This window comes from Oreochromis aureus, linkage group 3 (genome assembly GCF_013358895.1).
Source record: "Oreochromis aureus strain Israel breed Guangdong linkage group 3, ZZ_aureus, whole genome shotgun sequence".
Lineage (NCBI taxonomy): Eukaryota > Metazoa > Chordata > Actinopteri > Cichliformes > Cichlidae > Oreochromis > Oreochromis aureus.
The window spans coordinates 2,596,259-2,615,045 of record NC_052944.1 but is presented as its reverse complement, the minus strand read 5'-3'; the positions used below and the strand labels follow the sequence as shown (position 1 = coordinate 2,615,045).

General features: G+C 41.7%; 1 long non-coding RNA gene across 2 annotated transcripts; it reads left to right on the top strand.

Moving 5' to 3' along the window:
• The first annotated feature begins 12,278 nt into the window (after window positions 1–12,278).
• On the top strand, window positions 12,279–18,310 carry LOC116311750. Of its 2 annotated transcripts, none has more exons than XR_005612103.1 (6): window positions 12,279–12,339; window positions 12,424–12,516; window positions 13,278–13,379; window positions 14,713–14,826; window positions 18,088–18,164; window positions 18,271–18,310. It is a non-coding gene; the product is annotated as an uncharacterized LOC116311750 (long non-coding RNA). The 2 variants fall into 2 exon arrangements; XR_005612102.1 differs by having other exon boundaries at window positions 18,268–18,307.
• The last annotated feature ends 477 nt before the right edge of the window (window positions 18,311–18,787 follow it).

Here is an 18,787-nt window from a genome sequence, read left to right as displayed (position 1 = left end):
GTAAACTTTGAAACACTTTGAAATAAAACAGACTTGTGTACCCATATATTGTGAATGTCTGTCTTTTGTATGTAGGTTGTAACACAGAGGTTTGGCCTGCCTTGGATCTGAGTAAACAAATGCCAATGTTGCACACACACACACACACACACACACACACACACACACACACACACACACACACACACACACACACAGCAAATCTGCATTTATTTGTCCCATTTATTTTTGCATTGTCATTGCAAAAAAGTGGACAGAGCACGGTATAGAAAGTGCACTATACAAACAATCTGGAAACATATATATGGACACGAGTATTCAAAAATATTGGTGTACGTATACACACACACACACACACATATCTATCTATATCATATATATATATATATATATATATATATATATATATATATATATATATATATATATATATATATATATATATATATATATATATATATATGATATAGATGTGTCTGTGTGTATAACTAGACTTTATGCATATTATATAAGGTGTGCTATATAAATATATGTACAACTCTGTGTATATATGTTTATGGCCAGGCATCCAATGTAGTGACAAGGATTGACAAGAACTAATATTGCATATGAGAAATATTGCACATAGAAACTACCATGGTGTATAGTACGCTGCAGGTAAGGAAGGAAAGTAGCCTTGCAGGGAAGGAAAGACCTGAATCTCTCATGGTTAGGGGTTGGGGGAGGGTGTGTTTGCACAACAAAAGCAGGAGAACAATGGAGCTGACGACCTGTGAAAATCTCAGCGGGGTGTCAAGAGGTGTTAAGGTCGGGGGGAATTTACGCAAATCTGCGCAGACCAGTAAATCTAGTAGTAGGGACTTGCACCAGGGGAAAAAAGGCTCAGTTATTCTAGTGTTATAGCACCAAATCACAACAACGGTCGCCTCAAGGCGCTTTATATTGTACAGTTTAATTTCCAAAACTTGCATATGATCTTCAGTTTGCAGCTGGACTATCACATAGCAGCTGGAGCAGTCTCCAATGGAGGCCAGTCCACTGCTGCCACCTGTGGCCAAGTGCCATAGCCTACTACTAGATGAACTTGTGACACACATCTGCAGTAGAGGCTGAGTGGCTGCTCTCACACCTGGAGCATCCAAATCGACCCACAAACACGTTGAAAGATGCAACGCCATCAATGTGGATTGTCCAGACTGAGAGACCTCTTCCCTCTGACCCCTCCCCAAACCCTCAAACCCTCCTACCCACCTCGACATACAAACTCTGTGTGGCTTCACGTGTTATGTTGATGTTTACATGATCGAAATAACTTGAACACAAACAAACAAAGTGGAAGACCGCACCGGAAGGAAAAAACTACAAGTCCCAGCATCCTCTGTGTTTAGGGAGCAGGAGTGAAAGTGAAAGCAGGAGGAGGAAGGTGGAGCTGAGGCAGGTGAGTGTTAACATGAATATGTTTCTTCTTATGACATAAAATAATTCCACGCTGTTCGTGTCTGTGGGTGAAATGTGAGGCCGGTCGGCTCCTCTGAGCGCTGGTTTCCTGTAAGTAGAGAGGAAGTGAGTTTAGCTGAGCCTCCGTTTAGTGTGAGAGAGCAGGAGGAGAGTGAGAGCTGTGCTGAGGCAGGGTGAGTGTTAACACCGCTCTGACATTACTGTGTCTCTGTGGCGGGAACAACAGGCTCCGTCAGTGGAGGCAAAAATAATCAGACTTTGGTTTTTCAAAGGAAACAACTTTATGTCGGAAGTTCCCGCACGCTCATTGGATAACGATGTGTCAATCTCAGGTTATTAGCCAATGAGCGTGCGGATTCACAGAAAGACCCGCCTTTATCACGGGACTTTAAAAACTACAATGGCGACAGAAACTCCGTGAGTGGAGTTCAGGCTGACGTCATGAGCCACTTCCTGTTCTCAGTCCCAGCGTCCTGATCACCGAGGTTTCTGTTGCTCTGATATCTGATATTGATTATATTGGTAAACAGGCTGTAGCATAAACATCAAACACAGCTGAAGCAGTTTTTGGATGGTTGGCTTCAAATGATCTGTCGGTTCGAAAAGTAAAAACAATTTAAAAAAAGGTGAAGCTGATGCAGGGTGAGTGTTAACACCAGGACTTTAGAGGGAAGAAGAGTCACAGCTCAGCACGTTGTTGACGGGTTGTTGTTCAGTCGGGGGAAGACATCTGAATCATTGTAGGGAGAATGGCTTTCATAACTTTAATGAATTTACTCTGAGTACATGATATGCCATAATTATCTATGAATTTGTTATATGTTAACACATTTCCGCCATTGTCTAAAAGGTGTAAAACCGTCCAAATTCCATGATCCATCCAATCCTTATAAAAGATGGATTTTCTTTCGTCGTTTACACCTGTTGTTCCAAATCGAATTTGTATGTGGAGAAAAATTATGCTTGTATATCATTTTCCAGTATTGCAGAACCTGTTTGTGAAAATTGGATAATTTAATTGGTAATTTGGAAATTTCAAAGTCGCACTTTAAAAGAAATTCAATGTCAGCCAGCTTCTCGAAAATTACTTTGGGGAAATAAAACCAAATACCGTTTGAATTATTGTTTCATTGTCGTTGCTAACATTTCATTACTAATGATTTCAATAATAGTTTTGAAGAAAAACTATTTTATTTCTTTCCAGAAGAATTTATAAAAGATTGCAGTCAAGCCATCCTGAGCAGGAGCTTTGTTCATTTTCAGTTTGTTTAAGGCTTGATCTCAGTCATCCAGTGATATATCAGAATCAGAAATTTCTCTGAATACAGAATCGATTTTTGGAGTATAAGGTTCAATCTGATCAAAAAAACTTAATGAATCAGTAATTAAATAACGTTAACGCTGATCGAGTCAAAACCATTGCTTTGTCCTGGTGGCCAAAAAACGGAATGTGGAAACTAACAGAACTGAACTTTGAAAAACCCTGTTTGTGTGTCACCAAATATTTTTTTTAGCCGAGAATGTAGTGGTTTAACCTTCAGATATCTGGTCGGTTTGTCAAGATACAGCCTCTTTGCAAAAGTGCTTCGATGATTTTGGAGATGTCTGACCAGTCTCACGGCAAAGCGTGGGATAGACCCGCTCGCCTCGCAAGCAATCGAGCTGTTATTACCACCGACAAAGCGCAGGCCCCGGTACGCAGCTGTAATAACCCTGCTGTACACTGACTTCTTTTACTGAGGTTATATTTATTGAGTCTTTATCTCCTGATGTTCGTATGTGTCATAGGTGTTCCAGTCACCAATTCTGAATTATAACTAACATTAAAAACATGTTTAAAGAGGAGAGAGAGCAAATAAATTCGATTAACAGCTGATCTTTGGGTTTTTGTTCAGTAATCAGCGTGACCTGCGTTTAAACGCATAAAAGAAATAACGTTGGTGTTTCCGTCATGTAGTAACTGCTGGCTTTAACTGTACAAAGGTGGTTCGACACTATGAAACACATACAGACTTCATGATGTTCGGCTCATATTTTTATTGTGAATATTAATCATGAGGGTAAACGGCCCTGTACACCACGGAGCGAGGTCAGCATGTCCACGATATCTTCAGCTCTCTGAGTTAACCCAGAGTTTCCCAGCTGACTATCTAACTGTCATCTACGAATATGTCACGGGTCATATCAATATGATTTTACAGAAAAGCATCCTTAATACTGCCAACTATTCCAGAGACGTGAAAATCTACAGCATAAAGAACACAAAAATATAGCTGTCTAACGCAACACTGTAACAGAGATGAACCGTCAGTTTGTCGCAGATCAAAGTGGAATGAAAGTGATTGGTTGAACAGGTGTTCGTGATCTGTGTTATCTGCATTTTCATCAGCATAAGAGACTCAGCAGCAGATTAGAATAACAGTTATACATTTAATAAATCACCAAATTAATACACGCAAGAAACGATCAAACCTGTTCCGACAGTTTGAGTTTGTGTTCCCTCAGCTGCAGACTCGCTGCTGTTTAAATGTTTGAGAGTGAAGATGAGATAGAGACTCAGCAGCAAAGAGAACAGAGAAAATCAAAATCAGAGTTTTTCTCTGAATTAAAAGGAAGGAAACAACAACATATTCTACATGGTGAAACTGATGGTTTCAAATCAAAATCAAATCAAAATTTATTTATATAGCACATTTAAAAACAACAGTTTTGATCAAAGTGCTTCACAAATTAGGAAATAAAATAAGACGAATACAACGCAAGACGAGACAAACATAGAAACCAACCAAGTGATAATCAAACTATCTGACATCAAAGCCAGAGTAAAAAAGATGGGTCTTTAAACAAGATTTAAAAGACTGAACAGTCTCAGAAGAGCGAATGGCAATAGGGAGGTTGTTCCGGAACAGCAATAGCAAAGGCACGATCTCCTCTGGTTTTCAACCTAGACTTAGGCTGCATTAAGAGCATCTGGTTAGAAGATCTTAGTGCATTTATAGGATTATACAAATGAAGAAGTTATGTTAAATAGCTAGGGGCAGTGTTATTTAAGGTTTTATAAGTGAGTAAAAGAATTTTAAAATCAATGTGAAATTTCACAGGAAGCCAGTGTAAGTGGGCTAAAACTGGAGTCATATGATCATGCATTCTGGCACCCGTCCCTCATCTGCCTTGTAGCTGTCCTCCTCTGTGGGCCTGTAAAACAGCACAAAAAACAAAGAAATGAGAAGGCTGCTACTAGATTTTAATTTCAACTAGAGCTGGGCGATAAAACGATAACGATATGTGTTGCGAAATAACTTTTTCTCGATAGAAAAATTAAACTATTGTGATAGGCCTCATCTCTCTTGTCCTCTTAACAAAAAAAAAAAAAAAAAAAAGAACAGCCAATCCAAATTAAGTAGCGCAGAGCCGAACCAATCACAGCCGCAGCGTCACGTCACGTGACTTGTTACGTACAGCACAAGCACCAAGGCGCACATGTGTATTTGTTTTTGCAGCCGTGCAGCCTGGGTAATGAAGGAAAGGAGTTTGCCGACTAGAGAAAAATCAACCGAGAGCGTGAGCGAAGGTTACCGAAGAAAAAACAGATGATGGTTCCAATGCCGGAGAGATTGTCAAACGGAAGGGCCACAGAAGCTCCGTAGTGTGAAGGTATTTCGGCTATTTCAAGTCTGACAAAAAACAGAGTAGCGCGCACTGTAAATTGTGCCGAAAGCAAGTCTGGAAATACAATAAAGCGGTGCATGCTCAGTCTCTGACTGAAAGCGCTGATTCATCATTCGGCTTTTGTCAGACTAAGGCTACGTCCACACGTACCCGGGTATTTTTGAAAACGCAGATTTTTCTATGCGTTTGCACCTTTCGTCCACACGTAAACGGCGTTTTCAGTCACTGAAAACGGAGATTTCTAAAAACGCCTGCCAGGGTGGATATTTTCGAAAACTCCGTTTTTGCATTTACGTGTGGACGAGAAAAACGGAGAAAACGCAGCGTCAAAGGTGTGCGCCTTTTTTGACGTCACACTGTGCGCCACGTTATTGTTTCGGTGAAATGAATTTCTACAATACTGTTACTGTTAATTGTACTCTCTGCAGTGTTTAAATGCTTACATATACACACACAGTTACCGTCCCTCCACACATACGACTCGGTTCTGCTTCTATGCCCCGTCTTTGTTTACTATTTCCTACCGAGGCTTCTAGACTTCTGATTGGCCAACATTTCTACACGGTTAGGAATATATCGCCACCTGTTGCTTTGGCATGTTCCTAGCAGCGTTTTCCTTCATTTCTGCGTTTACGTGTGGATGGGATTATTTTTTTAAACGAAAACGGAAAATCTCCGTTTTCAAAAATACCCCTGTACGTGTGGACGTAGCCAAAAGTCACTGTTAAAACTGTTTGAAAAGCTAAGCTATACAACAAGGAGAGATTGATGCTACGTCCACACACGCATTCGGGTATTTTTGAAAACGCAGATTTTTCTATGCGTTTGCACCTTTTCATCCACATCGTAAACGGCGTTTTCAGTCACTGAAAACGGAGATTTCTAAAAACGCCTGCCAGGGTGGATATTTTCCGTTTTTGCATTTACGCGTGGACGAGAAAAACGGAGAAAATGCAGCGTCAAAGGTGTGCGCCTTTTTTGACGTCACACTGTGCGCCACGTTATTGTTTCGGTGAAATGAATTTCTACAATACTGTTACTGTTAATTGTACTCTCTGCAGTGTTTAAATGCTTACATATACACACACAGTTACTGTCCCTCCACACATACGACTCGGTTCTGTTTCTATGCCCCATCTTTGTTTACTATTTCCTACCGAGGCTTCTAGACTTCTGATTGGCCAACATTTCTACACGGTTAGGAATATATCGCCACCTGTTGCTTTGGCATGTTCCTAGCAGCGTTTTCCTTCATTTCTGCGTTTACATGTGGACTATTTTTTAAAACGAAAACGGAAAATCTCCGTTTTCAAAAATACCCGTGTACGTGTGGACGTAGCCTGAGAATTTCCTTTTAGTTCTCAGTTTATTTGATATTGACAAAAGTTAGTCAATTTTGTCTGTTCTTCTGTAAAACGACCTAAGATTTATTTTTAGAATTAAAATTTTGTTTCTAAGTGGAATTGACAATTTAGTCTGTTTTGTTTGTTCTATTTTGAAACTTAAACGCTTTAGCGGCTGCCTTTTGTGTAGTTTGCAATATTTGCCTTTATCTGAAACTGAAGTCTCATGTTCCTTAAGTACATCTACCCTGTTGAACTTATAATGGGAAATAAATATTTTAATTAAAACAAGCTGCTGATTATTTCACATTTTACTTGTGAGCAACGGCACATTTAAATCTTACAAATATAGTTATTTGGCTTATATCGTGATATATATCGTTATCGCCTGAAATGAAAAAAACATATCGTGATATGAAAAAATCTTATATCGCCCAGCTCTAGTTTCAATATTGAAAAAAAACCCAGGATATAATCAGATTGGTTGTAGATATTTAGTAAAGGAATCCCACAGAGTAAAAAGCTATCAGTGCTTGCTGTACATACCTGTGGGTGCAGCAGCAGGAGCTCAGGGTTACAGCCACGTCACCAGGCTCCTGATTGGTTGTCGCGGCGCGATTTGACGCTGGAGTTCAGATTTTTCCAACTCGAGCGGTTGGCGCGATATAATAATAATGATGGATTGGATTTATATAGCGCTTTTCAAGGCACCCAAAGCGCTTTACAATGACATTATTCATTCACGCTCACATTCATACACTGGTGGAGGCAAGCTACGGTTGTAGCCACAGCTGCCCTGGGGCAGACTGACAGAAGCGAGGCTGCCATATCGTGCCATCGGCCCCTCTGGCCAACACCAGTAGGCAGTAAGGTAAAGTGTCTTGCCCAAGGACACAACGACCAGGACAGAGAGGCCGGGATTAAACCGGCGACCTTCCGGTTACAGGTGCGCTTCCCAACCCCCTGAGCCACGGTCGCCCCTATGTGTGTATGCACAAAATGCAACACAAAATCTGACACGCGTGGTTTTCTTCGCAAGTCAAACGCGCCAGACGCGCTGCTGTGACGCACGTTTCACGCGTTTTGGCATTTTCGCGACGCAAATCTGCTTCCGAATTTTCGCGGGACGCGCAATCGCGTGCATCGCGCTTTTCCATTGACTTTACATGTAAACCTGACGCTCTGGCCGCCTCTATCACGTTCGGTGTGAACACAGTTGGTTCAATGGAATATGGCTGTCAAAGACAATAACTTCAGTTTTACTGTCATTCAAGGTTAGAGAGTTTTGAGATAGCCAGGTTCTCACATCATGAAGACAGTTAAACAATGTATGCAATGGATCTGTGACATTCAAACTCAAAGGGAAATAAATTTGAATGTCATCAGCATAACAATGGAAAGAAATATTATATCTTTGGAAAATAGATCCCAAGGGCAACATGTACAGAGAGAATAGCATAGGGCCCAAAACTAACCCCTGGGGCACACCACAGAGAAAAGGAGCAGAGGAGGAGGAGTATTGCCCCATAGTGATAGAGAATGACCTCTCTAAAAGATAGGATTTAAACCATGATAAGGCTGTGCCCTTAAGGCCAACTACTTGGTCTAACCTTGATAATAGAATGTTGTGATCTACTGTGTCAAAGTCAGATCCAGTACGACTAGAACCACAGAGCAACCTGAGTCAGTGGTTATAAGGAGATCATTAAAAACTCTTAGCAAAGCTGTCTCAGTGCTATGTCGAGGCTTGAAGCTCGACTGGAATTTTTCAGTAATACCATTGGAATCTAAGAAGGTCTGAAGTTGTTTACAGACCACTTTTTCCAAGATCTTTGACATAAAGGGAAGCTTAGAAATCGGTCTATAATTTAAAAGAACACTGGGGTCGAGATTAGTCTTCTTAATAATGGGTTGAACAACAGCATGCTTGAAGGCAGAAGGTACGCAGCCCAAAGACAATTATGCATTCAAAATTAATAAAATACAAGGCCCAATAGTATTCAACGCTTCTTTAAAAATACGGGCAGGGAGAATATCATGTGGGGAATTGGAGATTGTTAAGTGGTCAATTATTACCTTTACATCAGAAAGAGTCACAGGCTCAAACTGCTGAAAGACAGCAGAGCATTTAGAAAGTGGAACCTGATGTGGAACTACCGATAAAAACGGGGCTCTTAAAGTAGTGATTTTTTCAATAAAATACCTTAAAAAACTTTCACAAAGAGCCGGAGAAACCTCCTTGTGTGCTGTAGCACGAGGATTAATCACGGAGTTAAAAATCTTAAAAAGAGCGTGGGGCTTGTGACAATAAGTCAAAATAAGACCTGATAAGTAGGCAGATTTAGCAGCTTTGACAGTCTTCTGATATTTGACAAACAATTGTGGAGGATTTCCGCTGACACTACGAGTTTATCCTTTTTACACTTCCTCTCAGCACGACGGCATTCGCGCCTGAGAGCACGGGTAGTTTCATTCAGCCAGGGTTGGCATGACAACTTAGTACACTTAGTCTTAGGTGGAGCCACAATGTCCAGAATAGAGGAACATGTGGAATTAAAAAGGTTGGTAAACTCGTCAGCCGATAAGTCCACAAGACAGATGGAGTCAGAGAGCGCAGAGTTGGCGAAAAGAGTAGAGAAGTTAGTGATGGTTTCAGAATTACTCAAGCGCATCTGGCGTAAGGGACCCTCCCAGTTAAGCTCCATATGTCGTAACATAACATTAAACACAACCACAGAATGATCAGAGATCCCAGAGTCCTTGATATACGTTATACAAATATCCAGACCGTAGGACAAAACTACATCAAGCGAATGACCTTTTAAATGCGTTGGTTCACTTACCCATTGCGTAAGATTAAACGTGTCAATAAGGGCAAGGAAATCCTTTGTTAGTGTGCTTGCCTCACAACAGACATGTATATTAAAATCACCAACAATTAAAACACGATCGTAGCGTAAAAACAGGCTCCCTAGTAGTTTAGCAAACTGAAAAATAAAATCCTTAACAGATTTCGGGGGTCGATGCACCACAGCACAAAGAATTGGGGGAGCACAGTTCAGTTCCAGCAGTTGCACCTCGAAGCTGGTGAAAAAGATGGGTGGTAGTTCCCGGCATCGAAATTTGTGTTTAAAAATCGAAGCCAATCCTCCACCTCTGCCAGAGATCCTAGGAGAGCTAGCAAAGGCACAATCTGGGGGAAGAAGTTCTGAAAAAGCAGAAGATTCCTCAGGACGAAGCCAGGTTTCCGTCAGATAAAGAAAATCCAGCCCAGATGAGACGAAAAACTCGTTTAAAATAAAAGTCTTGTTTGCCAGCGATCTAACATTTAGCAAAGCCATCCGAAGTATAGTCGGGTTGTTGCTAGTTGGAACAGATCTCAGCAGACGAAGATTGCTGTAGTTCACACCACCTCTGGAAAGCCGCACCCAGCTCCGAACAGGTGGGCACTCGGCCGGGGAGTCTAGGTGAGCATAGTGTCCCACCGGACTTATCCAGCGATGGCAGGGCAATCTATAGCAGAAGCGGCCCCAGAGAGCATGAGAAGAAGATAGAGTATTTACAAATACGTGGTAGCTGGTCGCATCAAGTGAGTTTAACTAAGCCTTAAGGCGAACACGAATACCGCCCCGTTTACCCCGTCTCCTATGACGTTTCCTAGGTGGAAAGGTAGCTGGAAAGCAACGTAAATGACCAGAGATATCCGTCGGAGTTGAGAAAAAGTTCCCTAATTGCCACTTGAAACCAGGCGTTTGATGAGGCAATGGCTGGAGATTCAAAAGAGTTTGACGATCATAGGTAAGAAGCGCAAAGGCATCAGGATAACACAGAGAAAATAGGATAGCAGACAGTAGACAAAGCTCGAGGAGATGCCATCTTATTTGTAGTGTGTGGTTTATGGTGTTTGGGTCAGTTTTTCTGTATTCATGCAGATAAAGTGTAAACTCAGATGAATTATACCATCAAATGTTAAAGGAAAATATGAGGATGAGTGTCTGTGAGCTGAGAAGGACGTGAAGCGAGCAGTTTATCCCAGAGCTGAAGCTGCTCTGTGTGCAGAGATGAGCTCAGATTCCTGCTGTGATTGATCAACAGTCACAGAAATGTAGACTTGTAGTTATTACTGCAGGATGGTCACAGCAGATACTGATAAACATGGATTATGAGGATGGATGATCAAGTTTCTCACTCTCTCCTTTAAATCTCAGTTTTCTTCTTCTTCACAGTTTATCTGTTAATTTATTCATGAATAACACTGAAAGAGTTTCTGTTATATTTCCCTTGAACATCACCTTATTAGGGCGGCATTAGGAAATAGCCCCCCAAAAGAATGAATAAATGAATGATGATAATAATAAAATGATTAAAAAGCAGAGCTCAGAGTGGTAGATGGTCAAACATGGATCCACGGGTGGTTCAACTGCATTTGGTGACGTGACTAAAGCAAATCTTTCAAATAATCCCACCATCAACGGGATGTTGTCTCCTTTACTACGGTTACTTTACTTGGTCACCGTGTGAATTTCTTTGAAATGAACCAAATTCTTTTATTTGTTGGTTGTTGCATATTTAAGCTCTACAGTCAGGAAAGGAGGAGATGAGGCCTCAACAATGTTGGGTTGTAGCTGTGGTTCAGGTTAGAGTGAGTGTCCATGGAATAAATGTAAGTCAGTGAACTGGAAACATGACTGTGTTCAAACTTTGTTTCCTTTTTATAATGAGGCTAATCAAAGGTGGACAGAAGTATCTCCACTTTGACTTTTCTGTGTCACCATCAGAGCTTCTGCACAGTGTGTTTCTGGGGCAGATAACATTGCAGCATCATGGAGACAAAAAGAAAAGCGTCTGGATTTCTTTAAGTTAAACTTAAAGAAATCCAGACGTTGTTGGTTTCAGTGTTTAGTCTCATTCACACACTCCCTCAGACTCTTCACACACACTGATTTGCTGACATAAACACACTCCTGTGTGCTTTCTTGGCTTCACACACACACTGAGGACCATCTACAGACTGTGAGCTCCGTCTTCTTTGTCTTTGGAGCCGAACTCTGACAAAGTTAGGAACAAAACTTTCTCCAGCGTGTGAACTTTCCTCCTAGACTCAGTCTGAGCAGTCAGACCACATATTTCTAAAGCAGCACATGAAGGTGTGGCTCACACACACACAGGTGAAGGAAACAGCTGCAGTATTAAAAACTGCTTCACTGTCTACAAATATATGAACTGAATGTTTCTTTCAGGCTGTAAAAACCTGATTTATCCTCCAGTACAGTCCTGCATTCAGAGGATTACTTCTGTTATATTAGTACATGTATTTTATTCTGATGAACACATGAAACTCTGAGCTGGATTGAATCCATTGAATCAGAGTCCAGGACTCAGACTAAACACACTGAATGTGTCCTGAGCTCGGCCGCTGTTCCACAGTAACTGCTGTCACAGTCACTGTTACTGAGTTAGCTTAGCTAGCAGAGCAGCTAGCAGTTAGAGTATGAACTCTGTAAGCAGTCAGCTCGGTCCTGGACATTGTTACTGACATAAAGCTGCTCTCTGCAGCCATGTTTGACCTTTGTAGGACTACAGTAATGGAGGATTTGGAGGCTGAACTCGGCTCTGTGACACTTTTTGTAGTGAACTGATGAAAGCTGCGTCTCAGATGGATGTTAGTCCAACACATCAGACACGACCTCTGCAGCTCTCAGTTGATGTGCACATGAATGATTTGTGTTTCCTCTGCAGGTGAAGGTAGAAAGTGTGTGTGAGCTGATGTGAATTGAGCAGCATGGATCAGTGTGAGGACAGAGAGGAGGAGTCCCTCCTCTAAAAGCACTCTGTGTGGGGAACATGAGAGCCAGACCAAAGCTCAGAGGTGAGATGACCATCTCTAACTGTCCATGACTCTTCTCCATGTCACAGCTCAGCACTCACATCACTGCTCCATCATTATTCACAGGAACCCACCTGGACCTCCACCCAGCTCTGTGTCCTTACAGAATGAAACGTCTGGAGGTTTCCTCATTGATTTTAAAGTCTCTGCTGCAGAGAGGTGAGCTGTTAGTAACAAGAACTCTCTGATTTAAATGATTTTGATGTTTCCTGGTTTCTAAAATGCATCTCTGTAGGAGAGCAATGTCTCCAAGGACACACAGGCTCAGCTGTAACTGTCAGTTTATCTGGTTTAAGACACATTTGGACACAATTGGCTGTTTTTAACTATGTATTTTAATCAGAGGTGTAAATTTAGACCTCACACATCTGGATCCTAAACTATGATAGAAACAGCTGCTAGCAGTGGGTAGTTTGACTTTGATACGCTGCTCTAGAAAGCAAACAAAGGTTTGTGCAGCTCCTCTTCAGAAAAGTGTTCAGAGAGCAGCTGCTGTATTAGACAAAGGCTCGTCGTGTGAGCCCAGATGTGTGTAACAGCTGGATGAAGGAGAACTATCAGTCACGTCTCCATCCCGCCTTTATTAATGAACTTCCTGTTGCTTGCAGATGACAGGAACACAAAGGGTTTGTGCCACGTGATGCTGCAGGATTTGTTAACATGTCCATGATGGTAACATCTCCTCGTCTAACTGCAAACACATGAGCGCTCCTAACGGCAGCTATCACAGCCACACAGGCAGACTGTGTCTCACTGTTGCATTCAGGGACATTTGTTTTCCTGTAAAAAGCTGAACTCTAATCTAAGAGGACTGTTACTGACAGGAAACAGCTGCATTATCTGCAGTCTGTGTGATCACAGCTGCTTCAATCACTTTATCAGAGAATTGATCATTGAATAAAACATGTTTGTGTCTGCAGAGGTCAGAGGTCACAGTCTGCAGGATCCAGCTGTCCGTCTGTGAGGAGTGATGAGTCCATACATCAACCTCCATACTTCAGTGCTGAACCTGGACCAACGAGGTCAGAGACCTGTGATGACTCCTTTACATGTTTGTGTTTTCCTGGATAAATATGACCAAAGATTCATTAAAAAGATAAAAATATTAGACTTTGTCCTGTAGCGCTGTGTGGCAGGCAGCATTGGACCCAAACACAACAGGATGAAGTCAAAGAGGCAGCTTTATTTCAGCTGTGAACATGCAAACAGCAGAAATAAGGAAACATAACTGTAGGTTTGCAGTGAATGAAGCCTCAGCTCGACGCTCCACTTTGTCCCTCTTTTCCTTCTCCAAACAGCCACATCAGGAGTCTTTGATGGAGTTTTAAAATATTTAATTACAAATGTCCAAAGATGGGTTCAGGATACCTGAATCCACAATTATTAAAGCTAAAATAGTTCACAGGGTTTGGACTTTGTTAGGTGACGAGAGAACATCAAAGTGTTTTTGATCTTTAAACAGTATTTTTATCACTTCAGCTGCTCTCACAGCCCTGTTTGTTATTTTACCAGAGCTCTTATGTTTCACTCAGTGCTCCCACCAAACACCTTGGAGGACACGTTAGTGTGATTTAGATTTCATTGGTGCAAACACCAGTCACACAAGCTAACCCATGGAGGCAGCAGCAGCTTTGTGTTTGGTAAAGTCTGTTGGCTTAAACTAAGAGAGTTTAGTTTGTTAGCACAAAGAGCCGTCAGCTAAAGCCCCCAATGCACTTTGAATACAGATGAACTGAGAAAAACACTTTAAATACAGCAAACAGTCAAACTGACAACATCTTTTTCTGCTGATCATCCACAGCAGTACATTTAGCATTCATGCTAGCAGCAGGCTATGACTGTCCACTCAGCACCAACACAGGCAGGAGTGAGCAGTGATGAAGCAGGACTGTGGGCAAGTTTGAGCTACAATCCTATTGGCTTCTCAGTTTCTCCAAAGAAAAGGGGAAAAATTCTTGTTGTTGTGAAGATGTGAGTTGGTCCTGTTGTCGTGGGGCTGGAAGGATGCTGGCAGTGAGAGGCTTTTCATACAGTGTTCAGTAACAGAATGAGAAGAAAGCCACTGCACATGAAACAAGGTGCTCGTAGTGTTTGTTTACTGTCTTTGTGCCACAATGTCAGATCAGTTGTAGATTCACATGCAGACTTGTCCAGTGAAACCAATGCAAGTACTGCAGTACAGAGCAAAGACTAAGCAAGAGTGTAATTGTAAACTTTAACAAAAGACTGTTATGTGACAAAGAGTAAGTACATTATTTTTATGAGTTTCAGATTGTTCATCATGTCTTTAATTTAAGATTTCCAGTTTTTCCTTCCTATCTCATGAAGCTGTTACATTTATTGTTTTTCTTTTAGGATCAATAAGAGGCCAGAATCTCCTGGACCTGAACCCAGCTGTGTTTCCTTAAAGAGCAACGAGTCGAAGGATGTTGATATAAACTTTAAAGGCTGGTCTTCTGCTGCTGAGAGGTAATGTGTGTCTAGATGTTGTTCCTGTATTTTTGAATAAATCCTCATGTTTAATATCAGCTCAGCTCTTTTTCACACACATTTCTATGTTGGTGTGTGAAGCGGTGTGTGTTGGAGTGTTTCCACAAACACAGCAGTCAGAGTGGAAAGAGTGGATGTTGTAGGAGGTGTTTGTGTAGTGAAGAGGCTGAGTGTCTGTAGGACTCCAGCTGCTCCAGCAGGTGTCTCCTTTGTGCTTTGCTTCAAACACAGTGTAGGGAGGAGCTTCCACTCAGGTGTTTCAGGTGTTGCTGGATGGAGGAGGACAAATAGTTTTTCCCTTCAGTGACACTTCAGCAGCTCAATGTTCTGGGGAGATGTTTGTCTTTATGAAGGTTTATGGATTATTGTTCTTACTTTGGTTAAACTGAGCAATACATTTTCCATCTAACATTTAAAGTAAATTTCCAGGTGAAACAAAGATCTGCAGCTGCAGCCTCTGTGATGTTTCACAGTCTGAAAGTAACAAATTCAACCAGAGTTCAAACAAAGGCTTAATATACGTGTGTGTTTGATATAATGCCAACAAGTACAAATAGGTGTTCTTACAGGTCTTAATCACAGAGCTCTGATAAGTCTGGTGACTTTCACAGTCAGCAATTTTGCTGCCTTTTATTCAAAGTCTCCCACATTCATACAGAGCTTTTAACACCAAACTCCTTTACAGTCCTTCTCCTCTCACACACGATCACACGACTGATTTGTCTGCAGCAGCTGTGTTACTGCTAGTATTTTATTATGTGTGTAATCTGCTCATATTGTTCCTGTGGTTTAGTTTGACTTCCTTCTGCAAACTCAGCTGCTCTGTTGCTGATACACGTCTCCATCAATATGATTGATCAGATGCTGCCAACACCATGTGTTTCATGTGAACGCTCAGCTGAAACCCTGGGTTGACTTATCGAGTTAATGACAAGCTTCACGTGACTGTGAATGCTAAAGTGAATCCAGATAAAGGAAAGAGACCCTGCTAATGTTGGACTCACTTCTTAGTGTAGATCCCAGGAGGAAGTTCAACATAGCAGCCATTCTTTGCGAGCTCGACCAAACCTGAGACCACAGTGCAGGATAATGATTATCATCTGTCTCTGTCAAGGACATTTAAAATCCACAAATAACAAAAATAATTATATTTGATCATTAAAAATATGTTTTCAATTAAAAAAGCATGAGCACACTGGTGGATTACAGAAACATGAAAACTCGTTAACAGTAAAGTTAATTTAGGCGTAAACAAAGAGGCAAACATACTTAAGTAGAAGGACTGATGTTTGTGTTAAAATAGCCTCTTAAAGCTGAAATACTGATTCAACTTTCTGCAAAAGTTCATCTGGACGTAGTGTTTGTGGGAGAAACGTTTCATCATCATCCAGGTGACTTCTTCAGTCTCAGCTGCAGGTTTCAACCTTATAAACAGGACATTTGCATAATGACTGAAACCAGCCCACTGAAGGAACAATGGGCTGTGAGGTCAGTTCCTTAATCTTAATTATGCAAATTCTCATCACCATTGATCAATAACCATGAGTCCCATTCACAGAGAGTTGGGGAATGGCTGCAATCACAGCATTGTAAGATGGTGACAGATGTACCCTTAGGCCCCCTCCTCGATTCAGAGATGGTCTTTCCCTTTTCACGTAAATGGCCTCCTTGACTCCGCCCTCAAACCAGCGTTCCTCCCTGTCCAGGATGTGTACATCCTCATCATTGAAAGAGTGTCCACTGGCCTGTAGGTGTGAATAGACTGCAGAGTCCTGGCCTGACGAGGTCGCTCTTCTGTGTTGTAGCCAGAGGTTGTTTGGTTTCCCCGATGTATAAATCCTGACAATCCTCCTGCACTTAACAGCGTACACTATGTTACTCTGTTTGTGTCGGGGGTCCCGATCCTTGGGGTGGACCAGTTTTTGGCGCAGCGTGTTTTGGGGTTTAAAAGCCACAGAGACCCGGTGTTTAGAAAAAATGCGTCTCAACTGCTCCGATACTCCTGACATATACGGGATCACTACAGGTTTTCTCTTAGGCAGCGGTTGTCCTTCTCTCCTGGATCAGCTGGAGCTTTCTTTTGGCGCCTTTCCAGCTTTGACAAAGGTCCAGCTGGGATAACCACATTTACGCTACGTCCAGATGAACAGAATCAACTTTTGGAGATTTACTTTCCTGGATGATGGAGAATGCATCAAGACGTTCCTCCTAAAGTGTTATTCAGTGTTGTGACAGTCAGCTGCTTCAGCTGCTGCTGGGATGGGCTGTGGCGAAGAGAACAGAGAAAATCAAAATCAGAGTTTTTCTCTGAATTAAAAGCAAGGAAACAACAATATATTCTACATGGTGAAACTGATGGTTTATGGTGTTTGGGTCTGTTTTTCTGTATTTATGCAGATAAAGTGTAAACTCAGATGAATTATACCATCAAATGTTAAAGGAAAATATCAGGATGAGAGTCTGTGAGCTGAGAAGGACGTGAAGCGAGCAGTTTATCCCAGAGCTGAAGCTGCTCTGTGTGCAGAGATGAGCTCAGATTCCTGCTGTGATTGATCAACAGTCACAGAAATGTAGACTTGTAGTTATTACTGCAGGATGGTCACAGCAGATACTGATAAACATGTATTATGAGGATGGATGATCAAGTTTCTCACTCTCTCCTTTAAATCTCAGTTTTTTTCTTCTTCACAGTTTATCTGTTAATTTATTCATGAATAACACTGAAAGAGTTTCTGTTATATTTCCCTTGAACATCACCTTATTAGGGCGGCATTAGGAAATAGCCCCCTCCAAAGAATGAATGAATGAATGATGATAATAATAAAATGATTAAAAGCAGAGCTCAGAGTGGTAGATGGTCAAACATGGATCCACGGGTGGTTCAACTGCATTTGGTGACGTGACTAAAGCAAATCTTTCAAATAATCCCACCATCAACGGGATGTTGTCTCCTTTACTACGGTTACTTTACTTGGTCACCGTGTGAATTTCTTTGAAATGAACCAAATTCTTTTATTTGTTGGTTGTTGCATATTTAAGCTCTACAGTCAGGAAAGGAGGAGATGAGGCCTCAACAATGTTGGGTTGTAGCTGTGGTTCAGGTTAGAGTGAGTGTCCATGGAATAAATGCAAGTCAGTGAACTGGAAACATGACTGTGTTCAAACTTTTCCTTTTTATAATGAGTCTAATCAAAGGTGGACAGAAGTATCTCCACTTTGACTTTTCTGTGTCACCATCAGAGCTTCTGCACAGTGTGGAGAAAGATCCAGAAGCAGAGCTGGACTGCAGACAGCCAGTCAGAGCAGCTGTGTACAAAGTAAGACTGAACATCTGTCTGCTGATGGACTCATTTCTGAAAACTGGACTTCTTGTGTTGTTCAGACATTGAAGAGTTTTCTTTCTGTTTTTCTTTCTTTCAGCAGATGTTGGTCTGCAGGAGGTTTTAGATGAACATAAGATCAGTCTGAGGAGGAGATGTGAACGTGTGACTGAAGGAAGTGATGAAACAGGAAGTAGAACCCTCCTCAACAGGATCTACACTGAGCTCTACATCACAGAGGGACAGAGTGAAGAGGTTCATACCCAACATGAGGTGAGGCAGCTGGAGACAGCTTCCAAGATGGACGCCCTCCATGACGCTCCAATCAGGTGCCAGGACATCTTTAAAGCCTTCCCTGACCAACAGAGACCCATCAGAGTGGTTCTGACCAACGGCGTGGCTGGTGTTGGAAAAACCTTCTCAGTGCAGAAGTTCACTCTGGACTGGGCAGAGGGCTTGGAGAACCAACATGTCAGTGTGGTGGTTCTGCTTTCATTCAGGAGCTGAACCTGATCAGAGATGAGCAGTACAGTCTTCTGGAGCTGCTCCATGTTTTCCATCCAACATTACAGAAGGTCACAGCAGAGAAGCTGGCTGTCTCTCAGCTTTTGTTCATCTTT